This window comes from Merops nubicus, unplaced genomic scaffold, assembly GCF_000691845.1.
Source record: "Merops nubicus isolate BGI_N331 unplaced genomic scaffold, ASM69184v1 scaffold224, whole genome shotgun sequence".
Taxonomy (NCBI): Eukaryota; Metazoa; Chordata; class Aves; order Coraciiformes; family Meropidae; genus Merops; species Merops nubicus.
Window position 1 is genome coordinate 71,999 of NW_008605997.1, and position 14,290 is coordinate 86,288.

A 14,290-nucleotide genomic window follows, 5' to 3' on the forward strand; every position below is an offset into this window, starting at 1 on the left:
GCCAGTACTGCTGCAGGTGAAAAGCATGTTTGGTAACTAAATTTGCAATAGTGTAAGCATGGTAGTGGGTTGTCCTATTTATAACTTCCCTTGGAGAATAACCTGAACCAAAAGTATGCTGTTATATGAAATGGATACTTGTTGGTCTTCATGTTTTTTCTGCCCTTCAAACAGATATTCTTTTTAATTCCTAATGCAGTGATCAATTCTGAATCTTTAATGAAAATTTTAAGTCAATTGTATCTGTGTATTCCAGGCTAATTCCACAATACTTGCCAAGGTCTGCCTATTTTCTGCACTGCAGATACTCATTGCTATGCAGTGTTCTGAGGTCTCTGAAGGAGCAAAAGTGAAAGGTTCCCCAACACCTCTGTAAGCTTATTTCAGCTGAAATTTACCAAAGCCTTTATAGGTCACTCTATCAGTAAGAGGTAGAAATTTACACTCCTTTTTTTTTTTTTTTTTTTTTTCTTTTCTTTTTTTTCTCTTATTTCTCCATTGAAGGCAAATTTATAGTCTTTATTTATTCCCACAGAAAAAAAGAACATAAAAACCCCTGACTTGTGCAATGATGAAAATTTTTCATACTGTTTTTTGTAATGGAGTCCCTATTAATGTGTAGTGGCACTGGTGACCTAATCTTGTGGTCAGTGGGGCTAAAGATATTTACAGGTAACTTTTCCTCACACTGGAATGAAGATATTTTTCAGGAAGTTTTCATGTGATGGAGAGGGAAAAAGGCCATTAAGAGAAAATGCACGTTTCAATGAGATTGCAAACTGGTTTTTATAACCTGTATATACTATCATGAATTTTGTTCAATATAACCACAGTGAGTCTTGGAAAGACTGTGTAGATGTAGTTTCAGCTCTGGATTCTGTAATGTTCAGTACTCTGTAAATGAACAAGGTAAGCAATACTGTTCAGGATAGAATACCCCAATTTTACCTGTATGAAAGAATGAATATTCCTTCCCCAGGTAATTTAATAATATTTACTTAATAATAAGCATCCTAAAAATGTATTTTAACAGCGAGATACATTGGAAAGTGTAAAAGAAGCCACAAAGCAGAAGCTTGATTCATCAACATCCATAGTGGCTCATGTGTAGTTCAAACTTGGTTTTGTGTGCTGATTCTGACTGTCAGTGGAACCTAAAACGTGTGATACCTGTACTGAGAAGGTATCAGTAACACAGACACTGTTTCTGTCTCTTTAACTAAATTGAAGGTAACTGTAGCTGAGAGATGGGTTTTCTTCTTTCTTGTGTGTAATTTAACTCTGGAGGTGCTTTGTGACTAGCTAAGATGATGTGTTATTAGGAGCTATTTTCTAAACAGCAAAATGCCTATAAACCAGAAGAACTGTAAACCTCCTTACAGACTTAAGGAATGTTGTGTTTCTTATGGGGGTTTTAATGCTTTTTTATTTATTTTCTTTAAAGTAAACCCATCCATTTAAGAACTGCATTACCCTAGCAGAATTATGGGAAATACATATCAACTGAGTTCTTTCTATTTGGTATATGTAATTGTTACAGGTGTTGCTTTCTAACACATGGTGCTTTTATGAGGCTTTCTTCAGGTACACTGACTTACCTGTATTTGAAAATCTCCATAATGAGATTGCAGAAGTTTCAGCAAGTTTATACAACTGACGAAGAGTGATAATCTCAATCTCCAAGTATCTGCTTAGTCTTAAACCATAGCAACATAAGAACTGAACAAGTAAACCCTGTAAGATTTGGGTATTAGGCTAGTGTTACTGTTGTAATGCTCTGGGTAACATCTGAATAGGGTGTACATTTATACCTCTAGATCAGCTTCTTCCTCTGTGGATGACAAGACATGACAGCACTTCGAATCTCCAGTAACTCCTTTTCTCTGGAAACATTGTTTGAATATGTCTGTATCACAGGACTTCATAAGGCAGCAGCCTTGACTATGAATTCTAGATTGAGTTACCACTCAGGTACAAAGGGCTGCACCTGTGTGTTGAACTAGAACCTTGGGTGGTTCCTGAGGCTCTACAGAGATTTTAGAGGGACCTAGAAAGGACTGTGGGGTATAGCTCTGTGATCTTGAGCAGCAACCTTGAACTCTTCAGCCCAGTTTGGAAAATTAATAAGGTAATCCTTGGCAGGTTTACTGTGAGGCTGGGGAAAGCAGTGTGGGATCTTTGGAGAAGGGGCAGTGTGAAAGCACACAAGTATTTTTTAGTTAATAGCTAAATTTAAAGGTTTGGTTAAATTTAGGTAAACTCAATCTTTTAATTACATTTCACCAACCCTCTCTAAATTGAGCTTTTTTGAAAGGGCAGAAGTAATTTTTTATTAACTCAGAGAGGAAGAAATACAGAAGAGAAAAATTATGTACCTTGGCTTCTTAAGAATCAAGTTAATAAAAATGTGTATTTCTCTGCCCTTCTGCTACGACGTATACTGGCCCAATAGGGAGAAAGGCCTGATTTTATTTGTTGTGTTGTGCCCATGTAAACCTTACGGCAGATCAGAGTAAATGGCCAGAAGGAATTATTTTGGTTTCTTTTCACACTCTGCCATAGAGTTCCCTCAGAAGTTTCCTCAGAACAAAAAGATCCTTCTTTGAAAACATCTGGGGCTAGTTTTGGAAGTGACTAGATATTTCTGAATACTGACAGTAGGACTTGTTGCTTAACTTGAAAAGGTTGGGAACCTGTGCTTCCCCTCAGATAGGGAGGTGCTCAGCAGATTGTAAAGTAAGACTATTAGAAGATCAAAAGATTGGGAGTTTGTTAATTTATTTTTGAAGTATTTCTACCAACTCTAAGGTGACTGCTGAATTTTTTGTCTCCAAAGGCACATTTCAGAATGTAAGTATGGACAGGATCAGGTACCCTTAGAGTAAACAACGGTTCCTTGTTCTTTAAAGCATCCTCTTAAATTAAAATGATGCTTTTCTTTGATTGACTGTTGCAGCATGAACAGGAAGCATGCATTATAATTTTGTTACCATATTAAATAGGTACATTGTTTATAAGTTTGTTTTCTAGTTTTCTCGTATGTCTAGTATTGATTTTAAGAATGTTTTTAATACGACATCTTCTCAATACAGCCTGTCAAGAAGCAAAAAGTTGTCATGTAGTCAGTTTGTCCCTGAGAGAATCACAACTTAATGTTAAGGAGATTATTTTGAAAGCATATTAGGATGTTCATGGCAATGTCATGACAGCATTTAAAGATGATCTTTTATATGTCGCTGCCTCTTGTGTCTGTTCAGGAACTGGTAGACCTCATTGTATGTATCATATATTTTTGGAACCTGTAAGTGATGGTCACTGAGCAGTCATGATTGTTGGAGTTGGAACTGATGATAGGCTCATCAGCTGGTGGTTCAGTCAGGCAACCTTCTGTATTTCGAGTTCTGAATACCTTAGATGCCCAATACTGTCTCTCTGACTCTTCTCAACATTATGAAGCTCAACATACCTTTCTCTTAACAATTTCATAATTGTTGTTTGACTTTTAATAGCATTCTTTTAATGGTATTTTGTAAAAACAGTGTGGAAAGATGGGATTTGTGGCTTTTTTTGCTTCCTCATTATGTAAAAATAAGACAAGGAAAATATTTAGTTATTAATTAAACTGCACAAACAGAAAAAAAAAAATTATAATACATAAATGAGTATAGCTTTCTATTTTCTGAAAGTCCAACAGGATGATATGCAGGGGAAAAAACCCCACATTTTTAGTACTAAAATCGATGTGGTGCTATGTTGGGACAATTAATGTGTACTGGCTGTTTTACTGTAAAATTTTACTGATTACATTAATTTTTATGATGGTATACCGAGGTAAGATCTACAAGAAGACAATACATTAGCATACATTGGTATATTCTTGGGCATGCCTGGGTACCCTGGGTTTAAAGAAAAATAACACCCAAAACACCTCAGCTGCTCATGTCTTTACCTTCTCTAGAATTTCATATCATTAATTTCAGAGCATGAGTTACCTTGCTATCAAAGAAAAAAAACCAAAGAAATTAATGGTTTTGAGAATAAAAATGTTATCTTAAAGTTCTAAGATGGGAAGTAGGATTTGTTTGGGCACGTTTCTTTTTGTTTTGTTGTTTTCTTTTTTCATTTTAGTATTTTGTTTTTGTTAATGTGTGCCAAGTGAAACACCTGATTAAGCTATTGGCTAAAAATGGATTTATTCAGATTTTAGTGTCCTATCCCTTCAACTAAGCATTAAGACCAGTTCCCACGTCCAAAACCTTTCTAGTAAGTCATCTTGGAAAGATGCAGTGTTTCTGATGCTCACAGGATCCTGACATAGTAATGAAATGTGAGTATTTCAGTGCCCTGTTTGCATGTCAGCTGTGCTTGTCCGAAGGCACTACATCTGCATCAGGAGTGGGAGCCACTGTGAGTATATCACCGCAGCAGTGATTTTTTTCAGGCTTCCCGTGAGGAGGCTGAGTAAGACTATTTCATTTGCAAGTCTCACAACTTGATGGACAACAGACAAAACCTAAGAAAAAAATGCATTCTGTTGGACATTGTAAAGAACAGCTTTAGCAAAATCATGAGATTCTTTTATCTGACATACATGCAGTAAGAATATTTTTAACTTCATGTACAATCAGATACTGTTGTTAATATTCTCGTTGTTTTGCTAATGAGGCTTTAAAAATGTTAGTGAGTAAAAATACAGATTAAAACCTCTTCCTTTCCCCTCTTTTTACCATCATTCGATCTCTTCACCCCCACCCTGCCCCTTCTCTTTTTTTCCATCTTTCCTTCTTTTGCCTGCTGTCAGGAAAGTCTGCCTTTGAAGGGACAATTCTGTACAGAGTGGCACCGGCAAAGATTGACAGCTACAGACGCTATAACAGTGAGTGTGTTTCAAAATCAACAAGCAATAGCTTTAGTCCTCTGTACTTGTTTGGTTTATCTACACTTGTAAAATGTGCCACTGCTATTCACTTATGGCTACTCTACATGCATATATCTGTCTGTAAGCTAAAGTCAGTTTGCTGATGATGAGCTGCCTAGCCTTAATGCAGTGAGAATGCACTTGTTCCTCCTGTGCATGTGTATGTTCTATATTATATGTTCATATAGTGGATGTGTGTAAGCTCACAATAAATTGTGAATTACATTGGGTGTTTGGGTCTCGGCTATTGATAGAAATTAAGACCATTTAGTCCCATCATTTTTGCCACCCGAAACATGAAGACTGTTGATAAAAACCAAGAATCTTTGAATTAAAAATCCTTCTGCTCTAAAAATAAAGTTCCCATTGTGATTGCTGAATTCATAAAATATGCTTTGCTTTTCTTAAACATTGTGAGTTTTGGTTTGTTTGGTTTGGGTTGGTTTTTGTTGTTGGTTTGTTTTTGTTGTTGGTTGTTTTTTGTTTGTTTGTTTTGTTTTGTTTTAAATTTACTGCATGGTTTTGATTTGGCATTCTGTCTTTGACAGGTATTACTCACAGCATTTTGGCTGATACATTTTTTTTCTGCCAAGAAGGGTAAATGATACAAAGCTACTTTCATTTCATGTTCAGGTTTTTGCCTCCTGCATTTTGGAAGCAGGGAACATGCTGCTTTTCATATGCTTTTACTACCCTGTTAATGCAGAAGAAAAGAGGATGGTAACATCAGATGCAAGAGGGAGGAAGCAAGGAAGACAGAAATCTGTTCTTCCACCTGCTTCCTCATCAAGAAACCTACCAGAAAGAGATCCTACTGAGTCAAATTCAGTGTGACTGTGTATGAAGTGCTTGGTCCTGTCCTCTGGTGAACAGAATGTTGTGCTAACTTTGGCATCTGCTTTCATCCCAGACATCCTTCTCTTGAGAAAGATCCAAACTGTGTTGCCCTTCTTCCGCCTTGCTGGGTGGGGATGTTTGCTCTCCTACCTCTGAGGACTTGTGTCCTGTGCATGTTCACAGCAAAGGGTGAAGCAGTTGTAGGGGTAGTCTTGTATTCTGATAATTTGCACCTACATTTTCTATTTAAAAACAAAATAAATCTTTGTGAAAGTTTGCAGTTCTGAGTATTTCCTTGTGGAGTATTATCTCCTTGTCTACCAGGATTCATCTCTTTTCTGCAGCCTCTTCTCAAGCTTCCAATCAAGCTCTTGCTCTGGGTGGAGCAGACCATGTGCCTGGCGCTCTTCACATTTTTCTGCTGCTTCTTGTCTTACAGTCTTCCTGACTGGTTATGCCTCACTCAAGCTGCGTGATTCTTGCAGAGTTCTTGGACCATAGTGTCCTTGAATCCACCTATCTGACGAGTGTAAAAAGCATTTATGAAGTAAATCTGCAGGATGCTTGACTTCTGACTTTAAAGGTTGGCTTTAAGTCAGTTGGAAGGTCTGCCTTTGGAGCCTTTAATTTCATGTTAGTCTTTCTGGACAGTAATGCCCTAACATTATCTTTCAAAGTTTTCCAGTAACCTGCTCTCCATGCCCTGCCTGGTTCTGATTAAGAGTCAAATGGCCCTTCCCTTTTTCCAGTTATTTACAGTGACCAAAGGTGAATTCAGGAAGAATTCATTCACCTTTCCAGTTGTGCTACAGCTCTGCATTTAGTTCTCCTTGTTAACAATACTGACCCATGGTTCTGCCATGTCACAGAAAATAAATTTCATCAAACTGATTTCACAGAGTGCAGGACTGGATGGGTGTCTACAGGTACACTTGATAACCAGCTGCAAGAGGACAGCTTAACCCTCAGTAGATTCTCACGTTGCTCTGGACAAATACCTATGTAAGCTTTGGTTTGAAAGCTGGCAAAAGATGCTTTGGTTAGTACTACCTCCCTTGGCAGAGGTATTTTGCTTTCTCTGTAAAACTGTATTTCAGAAGGCCACATGTTCAGCTACATTTGTGGCATATTTGTTGCTTACTAGGTTGGAACTGGGACTGAAATGAGCAGTACACGAGTCAGGTCATCCAGGAAAGTTTTAAATATGGTGAGGGTTGGCATTGTTGACACTATCAGAGGTGTTACCTCCTAAACTAACATACAGAAAGGAGGGTTCACTATTCTTCCTGCTACATCTGTTGGCACCTCACTTCCTGCATACTCATGTTCTTCCCGAGGAGGCCTACTCAAGGTGTGGCCATCTTCTTCCATTTCATATCTGACCTCTGGTCGTTTTTAGAGGAATATCCATGTGCTTTTGTCTCCAGTGAAAATCATTTGGAGGCATTCCACAGAATTGTTTTCATGGCAGGCTGTCTGTTTGAAACAACACACAGCTGCTCTAATTTCAGCTGATTTCTCCAGAAGTTAAGCTTGAGTCAGTTCACAGCTTTAGATTAGTTAGGCCCAAGGGGTGCTTGGATCCACCTGTATCATATTGCATGAAACATTGCTCAACTTTTGAAGCAGGCTTAGTGTTTTACTTTACAAACATATGCTTAGTGCTAAATACTTTTTTTTTTTTGAAAGCTATTCCGCATCTGCTGTGTTTAAAAGAAATTTTTTTACTTAACCAAGGCCTGTAATAGCTAAATGCTGCTGATTTAGTATGTAGCTGCTTCTAGAGATACCTTCCACTGAAATATGCAAGATTGTCTCTTGCATAAACACCCAGTGTTGCCTTCATATGCTGACATGGCTTTTTTGGTCGTTAGGTATGCCAGGCTCTGCTCAGCAATAATTCCAACTCCTTTGGCATTCTGCTCATCTACCTGCTGTCAGAAAGTCTTTGCTCCTGCGTATGCTGGGCGAAGAGGGACACACAGTGACAAAAAAATTACTTGTCGTTTTGTTGATCACAGCCCTCTTTTCTCTCATCCTGCAACTTTCCTGTACCTCCACAAAAAACGCTTCTTGGATTTCTGATTTTTTTTATTTGCACTGGTTTAACTTCTCTTTGTTCCTTCGCTTTCTTTTTCTTCAAAGCTGCTATAACTGAGGAACAGGGCAGATACAATACTTCATTTGACAAATATTTGCCTCTTTCCTTATATGTGGATCCACAATGCTGTCAGTAATAGATATTAGATAAAATGGAAGAAGATGAGACAGGATCGTTGAAACAGAATACTCGTGAGTAACCTTAATTGTGTTTTATATTGCTCCACCACTTTTTTCTTTTTATTTATTTATTTTTTTTTCTTTAAACTCTCCTAATCTTTGAGGAATTATGGCTGGTCAGAGTTCCAAGAAATCGATATGGTTGCTGTACTTATGACGTTGTTAACCCCATTTGAGGGTGTCCAAATGTGAAAAAAGTTAAATGAGAAACCCAAATGTGGATTTTGGCAGTTCTGAAGAGAGGACAGTTACAATTTTTTATTTCACCTCAATTTCTTATAACTTGCTTACAAAGAAGATGATATGTTAAATACACAGCTGCTATAATGAAAAATAACATTCAAGAATGGACAACGGTAAAATTGGTTGAAGGGAATTTTTATGATTAAAAATCTGTTTTCTGCAGAACAAATGTACGTATGGTGAGGGATTGGGGGTGGTGGGTGCAAGAATTTTATTAACTGAGGTGAAATATGTTAAATCCTTCTGTTGATTTGGACTCCCACTGCCATGTAGTTTTCCATGAGTCTCACAGAAGACTGGTTTTTGGTCAGTGGCAGGTAAAGAATCCTTTTGGCTTTGGTTGCTTACCCATCCTTTCATGTGTAATAACATGTTCCTGTACTTGATGAGAACAAGAGTGGTGAAAAAATAGTTCCAAAATGAAGACAATGATGATCCAGTTGGAGAGCTGCTGAATGAATGGTTGCTCCTGAATGAATGATTGTTTCTATTCACTCTTACAGTACTCGGGGAAATGGCTGGGAATGAGGTGAAGCCACCAACTTCTGTATTGATGGCTCTGTGTTCACGCTGCAGAGCATGCTTGTGCTCCATTGCCCTTAATGCATGCTGCTGTGTGGTGCTGGACACCGCTCCCCTTTTCCCTGCATGATTTCTTGTGCAAGCATAAATATCTTGGGGCTGTTCCTTACAGGATGAGAGTGTTGTGCTAAGGAAAATGAACATGCTGAAAGGAAATGACAAAATGTTTAGATTACACAGTTACATTTCTTCAAGGAATATAATTGAGAATAACAGATAATGACTAATTGAGATAACCTGCCTAAGCCATTTGTACATGTATAACCACTCTTGGTAAAGAATCATAAATTTGCTTTTTGAAAACATGACTTTATTAACCTTTGAAGTATGAAGAATCAACATGGCTTTGTTCTACAGTGGTATTTGAAATCAAACTTCCTTTTCTGCCTTTGATTTTCTTACGACATTGCGGAATGTTGTTGGGGATGGCTTCAACGAAACACAGGACTTTGACAGAGAGCAAGCTCAGGATTAATAGTTTATAGACTGTGGCTATTTGTTCTGTCTTCACCAGTTATGTGAGGAGAAGGAAGAAGGACAGTTCCTGTCTCATCTACTGCAATTGTCATATTATAACTTCACTATCTTTGTCATTCAGATTGGTCAATTGGGCATTCCATGCTGTCCTTTTCTAAACAGAATGAAGGGACATGTTTCCCCTCACCTTCCTTCCCTTCCGTAAAAGGCAAAAATCCCAATAAGCTCCATTTACACAGTTCTTTGTTCTGTTGAACGCAGTTGACAGTGTTTCTCTCTGGCTGCCAGACCAAATCAGGTGATCCTTTGCATCGTCTCAGGTGTGTGCCTCTGAGCAGCTGACCTTTACATGGCTTAACAGAGCCAGCATGAGAAGTGCTTAGAGGGGCAGAGAATCATTGGCTTATATATCGACAGAGTGATCCATCTTTTGCCCACTGCTATACATTGTCTACGGAGAGAGCAATCCAGAATAAAGAATGAAAATTAAATTTCCAAACAACAGCTCAAAATAGAAAGCTCTGTAAAGCTCACAGTATATTCCCCTTTTTTCCTGCCATTTTAAGCTATTTAGAAAATTTGTTTCCTGCTTTGAATGGAGTTAATTTTATCACAGCTGTTTATTTTTGTTTTAACAGCTTTAGTTTACACAGCCCTTTATCAACTCTAAATATCTTCCTGATTTAGAATCTTGGTTTGATGCCAGTGCAGCTCTGAGGCTGTTGGTGAATTAAGTCTGATATTTCTGATATTGCGGTCTCGTTTTAATCCCTGTTTGAGCTAATCTGTTTTGGTACATTTCAGAATGTTGCTCTCAAAAGACCTGTAACTGGCATAGCAGGAGTGTGGTGTGTTTGAAACGTCTTGAGAAAACTAATCTTTCTCATATACCCATGGGGGGAAAAAATGCATGTGAAGTGTGAAACTCCTCCAGACAGTGGTGTGAGAATTTAATCTTCATGAATACTAAACTAGCTTGCATTTCTAAGGAGCATTAAGCAACAGAGAATCTTAGAGCTCCAAGTGTTTTTAAATAGCTGTATGTCAGTAGTCCCACATCTTGTCCCAGCCAAAAGTTGGGGATCGGTTGTCTCCTGGCAATTTTGTCTTCTTGCAGCTGATGCTGCCCTTGTTCAGACAGCGTATTATGAGAGTGCACGCAGCACTCAGGTTTGAGTTTTACCTTGTGGTGCTAGAAGTGATTCAGCAACAATAAAACTAGGTAAAAGAATAGTGCGTTTGCTTATAGAGGCAGAAATGGGAATTGATGCTCCCAAAAGATTTAGGTCCTGAGAAATTTTAACTATGTGGAGAATTTTCCTACTATTAGGATTGGGATAGTAGGCATGTTAGTGAGCACCTTATTGATGTTACATGCCTAGCTTGTCAGCTCTCCAAATGCTGACAGAGATTATAGAAAAGTTACTGCTAAAAAACAAGTAGTGGGATGTCCAATACTGTAGCTTTTATTCTATCCTGGCTATATTTGAAGTATTTAATAGCTAGACTCAAAAGAAAAGCAAAATGTGCTCAGTGTTTCTGAGGACAGCGGTTTGCTGAGCTGCTGACCTTACATTAGTGCTCAGGTTTAGAGCTCTATCACAGCTGTTTCAGTGTGTGGGTGTGTTGGTCAGCAGCAGCAGTAGACTGCAGACCAAAATGCTCTCCAGTTTTCAATGCTCGTTTGGCAACCTGACCTCCCTGCTAGCTGTAGATCTTCTTGAAGAAAATTTCATGTTTAAAATTAATAATCTGGCAGTCTAGGTCACTCATGTTCCTGCTTAGTTCCCAGCAGTATCCATGGGCTACACTTGTCTTCTGAGGAAATTATCCACCCAGCTTTCTTCTGCAAAGCTGTTTGAAGTAGTGGCAAAAAAAAGGCCATGAAAAGCTGAAGGAAAAAAAAAAAAAAAAAAAAAAAGGGGTGGCAAGAAGAGGGACATTTTTCCATTTTTAAGAGGAGAGATGTCAGCCAGCACCCATCCCTTCCTTACATAGGCAGGGCTAGGGAAGCCAGTGCTGCAGATGCACTTGGCAAGATTGATCTGAGAGTATTACTAACATATGTATATAGAGATAGATAGATAGAGATACAGATATCAAGGAACAACCCAATGAAAAAATAAAGAAGAGGAGAGAATTTGTCAGGCAAGGGTGTCCATAGTGTTCCAAATCAGTACTTGCAAGTTCTTTATCTGTACAAATCACAGGTGCATGTCTCATGTGCCTTGGGAACAAGGTAAGAGAGAGTCTCGTAGGATGTCTTTAAGAGTCAGAGCACGTTAGATTATTTTCTGCAGGACTGTTTTATACTTAAGCACTGCATTATTGCTTCTTAATGTTACTGCTGATCTTCATTTTATCTAATTTGTTTTCGGTTTCCTCTGCATATAGTCCTCCTCTTCTGTTACCTTTGCCTCTTGCTCTCAACCATGAAGTGATAAGAGCAAGAACAGACTAGTTCTTGAAAAAGCCAGGGCTTTCTTTCATATTTATTTATTTATTTAAGGCCAGAGGGCTCCTCAGTTTGTGTCAATTAAAAAATAATAATGTCATTTTTCAGTTGATCAGGAAGAATTCTTTTAACTTTGAAGGACCTTTCTAAGGTTGGCCTCTGTATCTGGCCATTCAAATGCAGTTTAGTTTGGACAGGCATCACTTCAGTCCATTCTGTCCTCATTTAAAAAAAACAAAACAAAAACCAAGCTGTTATTTCCTATTTTGCTTTCATTATGAGGACTGTATACTGAGACAAAGTTCTGTGGCCGTGTAGAGAATGAAATGACTCTTGGGTTATCATGAAGCACAGATGGGTGATGTTAGGGAAGTCTGTTGTAAGCCTGAGATGAGGTTTCTGATACAAGGTATGATGTCTCATCATGGAAGAATGATCATAAAAGATGAAGATGCCATAATGAAAAACAAGTGATGACCTAGAAACAAAAGCCTAATTCTTATTGGAGCCCCTTGAGGTTTGTGATCTCTCTTTCATGCAGACCTGTTGAGTAATTCCCATAATTACTTCCATATTTTCCTTCCATCCACTAGCCAAGGTCCAGGTTCTCTTCTCCCACAATAATTGATCCAGAAAACACATTGTAATTATTTATTTTAAAGACAGCTTTTCTGTCCATTTCAGGGAGTGGATAAGATCAGTCATCAGCTCTATTAGTTAAAATCCAGTTACTTGTGGAGGGATGTCTCTGCACTGCTCCTTCCCTCCATCACAGAGTACTTCAAGGAGATTTTGGCAACAATGAAAGAAGGAACCTTTGCCATAGCATAATTTTCCCATCCTGTACCAAGATCTTTTCTTCAGCAAAGAGATGATGATCACTGTGATTTGATTTTTTTTTTTTTTGAGTTGTGGATGTTTTATACTCAGAAATATTGTTTGCAACTCAGTATAGTCGATTGGTGACCATTCTCTTTGCATTCAGAGGTAGTAAATAAAGCTGGTTCTAGCCTTTGTCTCAGCCAGGGCCCAAGTGACTGGTATTTTGCAAAGCTAGGGAAAGTCCAGGTAGTAGAACTTACAGCTGCTTCTGTTACTGTCCAAGTCACAATAAAGGTGTAGGAACAAGAAAGAGCTAGTGACTTTGCCATGTCACCTGAAGAGATTTATACCTCTCTGGCTTAATTAATTTACCCTTACATCTGCAAGTGCCTCTGCATTGGGGACTGGCTTTGCCTCAGGTAGCCACTCCCCACCTGCCAACCATGGCACAGAGCACGATCACAGTGAATGCTTCGATTCTTCCCTTACTGCTTTGGTGAGTTCTGGAGGAGAAGGAGCGCACAGAATTTCTGATGGAAGGAATATTACTGTTCTAACTACCATAATAAATGAGTGAAGCCATATTTGAAGGTTTCCCCCAGTCACTTCTTGGGAAAATAAAAAGGCCCAAGTAAAGAGATCAAGAGCCCTGCATATTTAAGAAAAGAACAGCATTATTATTATTATTATTATTATTTAGTATTCTTTTAAATTCCAATCCTGTACTGTTTAAGGAATAAATTACTTGCTCAGAGCTATCTAAATTGAATGCTCAAAGAAACAGAAATGTTACTTATGTTCGACGTGTACATGTAGCAGCCACTCAGGAGACCAGAGGGCCTAACCATTTTGCTTAGTCTTTAGTCTTTCTGTTTCTTAAGGGGAACATTCTCTAATTCATGCTCCTTTCATGTTTCAGATACAGGAAACATCAGAGCAGCATATGCTGACTTTTCTGCTTAACAGTTTTGCTAAAAGCCTTGGCCTGACACATAATTCCTGATTTCATTTTCTAGCAGCACCCTGGTGTTGAAACCAGTTTAACAGATGAGCCCCTTACATCCTGGATTATGGAGTTGTGCCTGTAGGCCTCAGAACTTGCACTGCTTTCAGTGGTTCATCAGAGAAGCTTAAAGTAGCCCTTGAAGAAGATGCTGTGTTTTACAGGGCAGTCATGTTGCTAAACAATGAATTAGCAAGAAAACAAGAAGTCCCCTCCCCAAAATGAGTCACAACAGCATGGCAGAAAGTTATTGCATGGAAACTGTTAAAACCAAAGACATCACTTAAGTCAGGGAGGCAAAAGCAGAGGCAAAAGCAAAGAATTCAATTGTTAATACTAAAAATTTTATTAATAAACATTTTCACTGACTTTTTTTTTTTTTTTCCCAGGTGGTTCTTTATTTGGTTGTGAAGAGTTGTTCTAGTGTAGGCTAGAACTGATATTCAGAAGATTTCAGCTCAGGGGCACTGCTTCGTTCTGTTTCTGTCGTTTATACACAGTAGAGAATCATAGAAACTGAGGCATTATGAAGATTTTACTGGAATTCCCACATGCTCTACAATTTGCAGCCCTTTTATAGCAATCCAGTAGACTTTGTCACATCTTACATTTTGGCAGAAATACAAATATTTTGGGGGGAACATTAATTGGTTTACCAAAGGGAAGAGGGAAA

At 38.3% G+C, this 14,290-nt stretch overlaps 1 protein-coding gene across 1 annotated transcript in view; it reads left to right on the forward strand.

The window, feature by feature from the left end:
- LOC103772162 (SH3 domain-containing kinase-binding protein 1-like) overlaps positions 1–14,290 on the forward strand; it is a gene marked incomplete at both ends in the record, with an annotated part of 109,662 nt that overhangs the window by 40,045 nt on the left and 55,327 nt on the right. The window lies entirely within an intron of this gene.